The sequence below is a fragment of the Triticum urartu genome, chromosome 5, assembly GCF_003073215.2.
Source record: "Triticum urartu cultivar G1812 chromosome 5, Tu2.1, whole genome shotgun sequence".
Taxonomy (NCBI): Eukaryota; Viridiplantae; Streptophyta; class Magnoliopsida; order Poales; family Poaceae; genus Triticum; species Triticum urartu.
In genome coordinates this window covers 97252642-97260008 of record NC_053026.1, presented here as the reverse complement: position 1 = coordinate 97260008, position 7367 = coordinate 97252642, and positions in this window count along the sequence as shown.

The following is a 7367-nucleotide window of genomic DNA, read 5'->3' as shown; positions in this document are numbered from 1 at the left end:
GCGGTTGATGTAGTCGAACGTCTTCTCGATTCAACCGATCAAGTACAGAACGTATGGCACCTCCGAGTTCTGCACATGTTCAGCTCGATGATGTCCCTCAAACTCTTGATCCAGCAAAGTGTCGAGGGAGAGTTTCGTCAGCACGACGGCATGGTGATGGTGATGGTGAAGTGATCCGCGCAGGGCTTCGCCTAAGCACTACGACAATATGACCGGAGGCGTAAACTGTGGAGGAGGCGCCGTGCACGGCTAGGAATCAATGTTGTGTGTTCTAGTGGTGCCCACCCCCCACATATATATAGGTGGGAGAGGGAGAGGGGCTGCAAGTGGCGCCCCAAGTAGGAGTAATCCTACTTGGGTGCCTCCTCCAAGTCGGCCTCCCCCCTTCCATATCCATCGGAGGTGGAAGGAAAGAGAGGAGGGAGGGGAAGGAAAGGGGGAGGCCGAATCCTCCCATTTCCTTCTCCCTTCACTTCCTTTCCTTCTCCTCCTATTCAGCCCATAGGGGGCGCACCATGAAGGAAATATGCCCTAGATGCAATAATAAAGTTATTATTTATTTCCTTATATCATGATAAATGTTTATTATTCATGCTAGAATTGTATTAACCGGAAACATAATACATGTGTGAATACATAGACAAACAGAGTGTCACTAGTATGCCTCTACTTGACTAGCTCGTTGATCAAAGATGGTTAAGTTTCCTAGCCATTGACATGGGTTGTCATTTGATTAATGGGATCACATCATTAGGAGAATGATGTGATTGACATGACCCATTCCGTTAGCTTAGCACCCAATCGTTTAGTATGTTGCTATTGCTTTCTTCATGACTTTTACATGTTCCTATGACTATGAGATTATGCAACTCCCGTTTACCGGAGGAACACTTTGTGTGCTACCAAACGTCACAAGTAACTGGGTGATTATAAAGGTGCTCTACAGGTGTCTCCGAAGGTACCTGTTGGGTTGGCGTATTTCAAGATTAGGATTTTTCACTCCGATTGTCGGAGAGGTATCTCTGGGCCCTCTCGGTAATGCACATCACTTAAGCCTTGCAAGCATTGCAACTAATGAGTTAGTTGCGGGATGATGTATTATGGAACGAGTAAAGAGACTTGCCGGTAACAAGATTGAACTAGGTATTGAGATACCGACGATCGAATCTCGGGCAAGTAACATACCGATGACAAAGGGAAAAACGTATGTTGTTATGTGGTCTGACCGATAAAGATCTTCGTAGAATATGTGGGAGCCAATATGAGCATCCAGGTTCCGCTATTGGTTATTGACCGGGACGTGTCTCGGTCATGTCTACATAGTTCTCGAACCCATAGGGTCCGCACGCTTAACGTTACGATGACAGTTATATTATGAGTTTATATGTTTTGATGTACCGAAGGTTGTTCGGAGTCCCGGATGTGATCACGGACATGAGGAGGAGTCTCGAAATGGTTGAGACATGAGGATTGATATATTGGAAGCCTATGTTTGGATATCGGAAGTGTTCCGGGTGAAATCAGGATTTTACCGGAGTACCGGGAGGTTACCGGAACCCCTCGGGGACATAATGGGCCTTAGTGGGCCTTGGTGGAAGAGAGAGGAGGCGGCCAGGGCAAGGGCCGCGCCCCTCCCCCCTAGTCCGAATAGGACAAGGAGAGGGGGGTGGCGTCCCCCTTCCTTCTTCTCCTCCACCTCTTTCCCCTCTCTCTCCTAGTCCAACAAGGAAAAGGGGGGAGTCCTACTCCCAGTAGGAGTAGGACTCCTCCTGGCGCGCCCTCTCCCGTGGCCGGCCGCACCCCCCTTGCTCCTTTATATACAGGGGTAGGGGGCACCCCATAGACACAACAATTGATCTGTTTGATCTTTTAGCCGTGTGCGGTGCCCCCCTCCACCATAGTCCACCTCGATAATACTGTAGCGGTGCTTAGGCGAAGCCCTGCGTCGGTAGAACATCAACATCATCACCACGCCGTCATGCTGATGAAACTCTCCCTCAACACTTGGCTGGATCGGAGTTCAAGGGACATCATCGGGCTGAACGTGTGCTGAACTCGGAGGTGCTGTGCGTTCGGTACTTGATCGGTCGGATTGTGAAGACGTACGACCACATCAACCGCGTTGTGCTAACGCTTCCGCTTTAGTTCTACAAGGGTACGTGGACAACACTCTCCCCTCTCGTTGCTATGCATCACCATGATCTTGCGTGTGCGTAGGATTTTTTTGAAATTACTACGTTCCCCAATAGTGGCATCCGAGCCTAGTTTTATGTGTTGATGTTATATGCACGAGTAGAACACAAGTGAGTTGTGGGCGATATAAGTCATACTGCTTACCAGCATGTCATACTTTGTTTTGGCGGTATTGTTGGATGAAGCAGCCCGGACCAACATTACGCGTACGCTTACACGAGACTGGTTCTACCGACGTGCTTTGCACATAGGTGGCTGGCGGGTGTCAGTTTCTCCAACTTTAGTTGAACCAAGTGTGGCTACGCCCGGTCCTTGCGAAGGTTAAAACATCATCAACTTGACAAACTATTGTTGTGGTTTTGATGCGTAGGTAAGAACGGTTCTTGCTAAAGCCCGTAGCAGCCACGTAAAAACTTGCAACAACAAAGTAGAGAACGTCTAACTTGTTTTTGCAGGGCATGTTGTGATGTGATATGGTCAAGACATGATGCTAAATTTTATTGTATGAGATGATCATGTTTTGTAACCGAGTTATCGGCAACTGGCAGGAGCCATATGGTTGTCGCTTTATTGTATGCAATGCAATCGCCCTGTAATGCTTTACTTTATCACTAAGTGGTAGCGATAGTCGTGAAAGCATAAGATTGGCAAGACGACAACGATACTACGATGGAGATCAAGGTGTCACGCCAGTGACGATGGTGATCATGATGGTGCTTCGGAGATGGAGATCACAAGCACAAGATTATGATGGACATATCATATCACTTATATTGATTGCATGTGATGTTTATCTTTTATGCATCTTATCTTGCTTTGATTGACGGTAGCATTATAAGATGATCTCTCACGAAATTTCAAGATAAAAGTGTTCTCCCTGAGTATGCACCGTTGCCAAAGTTCGTCATGCCCAAACATCACGTGATGATCGGGTGTGATAAGCTCTACATCCATCTACAACGGGTGCAAACCAGTTTTGCACACGCATAATACTCGGGTTAAACTTGACGATCCTAGCATATGCAGATATGGCCTCGGAACACTGAGATCGAAAGGTCGAGCGTGAATCATATAGTAGATATGATCAACATAGTGATGTTCACCATTGAAAACTACTCCATTTCACGTGATGATCGGTTATGGTTTAGTTGATTTGGATCACGTGATCACTTAGAAGATTAGAGGGATGTCTTTCTAAGTGGGAGTTCTTAAGTAATATGATTAATTAAACTTTAATTTATCATGAACTTAGTACCTGATAGTATCTTGCTTGTCTATGTTAATTGTAGATAGATGGCCCGTGCTGTTGTTCCGTTGAATTTTAATGCGTTCCTTGAGAAAGCAAAGTTGAAAGATGATGGTAGCAATTACACGGACTGGGTCCGTAACTTGAGGATTATCCTCATTGCTGCACAGAAGAATTACGTTCTGGAAGCACCGCTGTGTGCCAGGCCTGCTGCTGATGCAACTGACGACGTTAAGAACGTATGGCAGAGCAAAGCAGATGACTACTCGATAGTTCAATGTGCCATGCTTTACGGCTTAGAACCGGGACTTCGACGACGCTTTGAACGTCATGGAGCATATGAGATGTTCCAAGAGTTGAAGTTAATATTTCAAAAGAATGCCCGGATTGAGAGATATGAAGTCTCCAATAAGTTCTACAGCTGCAAGATGGAGGAGAATAGTTCTGTCAGTGAGCATATACTCAAGATGTCTGGGTACTGCAATCACTTGATTCAACTGGGAGTTAATCTTCCGTATGATAGCGTCATTGAAAGAATTCTCCAATCACTGCCACCAAGCTACAAGAGCTTTGTGACGAACTATAGTATGCAAGGGATGGATAAGACGATTCCCGAGCTCTTCGCAATGCTAAAGGCTGCGGAGGTAGAAATCAAGAAGGAGCATCAAGTGTTGATGGTCAATAAGACCACCAGTTTCAAGAAAAATGGCAAAGGGAAGAAGAAGGGGAACTTCAAGAAGAACAACAAGCAAGTTGCTACTCAGGAGAAGAAACCCAAGTCTGGACCTAAGCCTGAAACTGAGTGCTTCTACTGCAAGCAGACTGGTCACTGGAAGCGGAACTGCCCCAAGTATTTGGCGGATAACAAGGATGGCCAGGTGAACAAAGGTATATGTGATATACATGTTATTAATGTGTACCTTACTAGAGCTCACAGTAGCACCTGGGTATTTGATACTGGTTCTGTTGCTAATATTTGCAAATCAAAATAGGGACTACGGATTAAGCGAACACTGGCCAAGGACGAGGTGACGATGCGCGTGGGAAATGGTTCCAAAGTCGATGTGATCGCGGTCCGCACGCTACCTCTACATCTACCTTCGGGATTAGTTTTAGACCTAAATAATTGTTATTTGGTGCCAGCGTTGAGCATGAACATTATATCTGGATCTTGTTTAATGCGAGACGGTTATTCATTTAAATCAGAGAATAATGGTTGTTCTATTTATATGAGTAGTATCTTTTATGGTCATGCACCCTTGAAGAGTGGTCTATTTTTGATGAATCTCGATAGTGGTGATACACATATTCATAATGTTGAAGCCAAAAGATGCAGAGTTGATAATGATAGTGCAACTTATTTGCGGCACTGCCGTTTAGGTCATATCGGTGTAAAGTGCATGAAGAAACTCCATACTGATGGACTTTTGGAACCACTTGATTATGAATCACTTGGTACTTGTGAACCGTGCCTTATGGGCAAGATGACTAAAACGCCATTCTCCGAAACTACGGAGAGAGCAATAGATTTGTTTGAAATCATACATACAGATGTATGTGGTCTGATGAATGTTGAGGCTCATGGCGGATATCGTTATTTTCTCACCTTCACAGATGATTTGAGCAGATATGGGTATATCTACTTAATGAAACATAAGTCTGAAACGTTTGAAAAGTTCAAAGAATTTCAGAGTGAAGTTGAAAATCATCGTAACAAGAAAATAAAGTTTCTACGATCTGATCGTGGAGGAGAATATTTGAGTTACGAGTTTGGTCTACATTTCAAACAATGCGGAATAGTTTCGCAACTCACGCCACCCAGAACACCACAGCGTAATGGCATGTCCGAACGTCGTAATCGTACTTTACTAGATATGGTACGATCTATGATGTCTCTTACTGATTTACCACTATCGTTTTGGGGTTATGCTTTAGATAAGGCCACATTCACGTTAAATAGGGCACCATCGAAATCCGTTGAGACAACGCCTTACGAACTGTGGTTTGGCAAGAAACCAAAGTTGTCGTTTCTGAAAGTTTGGGGCTGCGATGCTTGTGTGAAAAAAACTTCAACCTAATAAGCTCGAACCCAAATCGGAGAAATGTGTCTTCATAGGATACACAAAGGAGACTGTTGGGTACACCTTCTATCACAGATCCGAAGGCAAGACATTCGTTGCTAAGAATGGATCCTTTCTAGAGGAGTTTCTCTCGAAAGAAGTGAGTGGGAGGAAAGTAGAACTTGATGAGGTAATTGTACTTGCTCCCTTATTGGAAAGTAGCTCATCACAGAAATCTGTTCCTGTGATGCCTACACCAATTAGTGAGGAAGTTAATGATGATGATCATGGAACTTCAGATCAAGTTGTTACCGAACATCGTAGATCAACCAGAGTAAAATCCGCACCAGAGTGGTACAGTAATCCTGTTCTGGAAGTCATGCTACTAGATCATGATGAACCTACGAACTATGAAGAAGCGATGGTGAGCCCAGATTCCGCAAAATGGCTTGAAGCCATGAAATCTGAGATGGGATCCATGTATGAGAACAAAGTATGGACTTTGGTTGACTTGCCCGATGATCGGCAAGCAATTGAGAATAAATGGATCTTCAAGAAGAAGACTGACACTGACGGTAATGTTACTGTCTACAAAGCTCGACTTGTTGCAAAAGGTTTTCGACAAGTTCAAGGGATTGACTATGATGAGACCTTCTCACCCGTAGCGATGCTTAAGTCTGTCCGAATCATGTTAGAAATTGCCGCATTTTATGATAATGAAATTTGGCAAATGGATGTCAAAACTGCATTCCTGAATGGATTTCTGGAAGAAGAGTTGTATATGATGCAACTGGAAGGTTTTGTCGATCCAAAGGGAGCCAACAAAGTGTGCAAGCTCCATAGATCCATTTATGGACTGGTGCAAGCCTCTCGGAGTTGGAATAAACGCTTTGATAGTGTGATCAAAGCATTTGGTTTTATATAGACTTTTGGAGAAGCATGTATTTACAAGAAAGTGAGTGGGAGCTCTGTAGCATTTCTGATATTATATGTGGATGACATATTGCTGATTGGAAATGATATAGACTTTTTGGATAGCATAAAGGGATACTTGAATAAGAGTTTTTCAATGAAAGACCTCGGTGAAGCTGCTTATATATTGGGCATTAAGATCTATAGAGATAGATCAAGACGCTTAATTGGACTTTCACAAAGCACATACCTTGACAAAGTTTTGAAGAAGTTCAAAATGGATCAAGCAAAGAAAGGGTTCTTGCCTGTGTTACAAGGTGTGAAGTTCAGTAAGACTCAATGCCCGACCACTGCAGAAGATAGAGAGAAAACGAAAGATGTTCCCTATGCTTCAGCCATAGGTTCTATCATGTATGCAATGCTGTGTACCAGACCTGATGTGTGCCTTGCTATAAGTCTAGCAGGGAGGGACCAAAGTAATCCAGGAGTGGATCACTGGACAGCGGTCAAGAACATCCTGAAATACCTGAAAAGGACTAAGGATATGTTTCTCGTTTATGGAGGTGACAAAGAGCTCATCGTAAATGGCTATGTTGATGCAAGCTTTGACACTGATCCAGACGATTCTAAATCGCAAACCGGATACGTGCTTACATTGAACGGTGGAGCTGTCAGTTGGTGCAGTTCTAAACAAAGCGTCGTGACAGGATCTACGTGTGAAGCGGAGTACATAGCTGCTTCAGAAGCAGCAAATGAGGGAGTCTGGATGAAGGAGTTCATATCCGATCTAGGTGTCATACCTAGTGCATCGGGTCCAATGAAAAGCTTTTGTGACAATACTGGAGCAATTGCCTTGGCGAAGGAATCCAGATTTCACAAGAGAACCAAGCACATCAAGAGATGCTTCAATTCCATCCGGGATTTAGTCTAGGTGGGAGACATAGAAATTTGCAAGA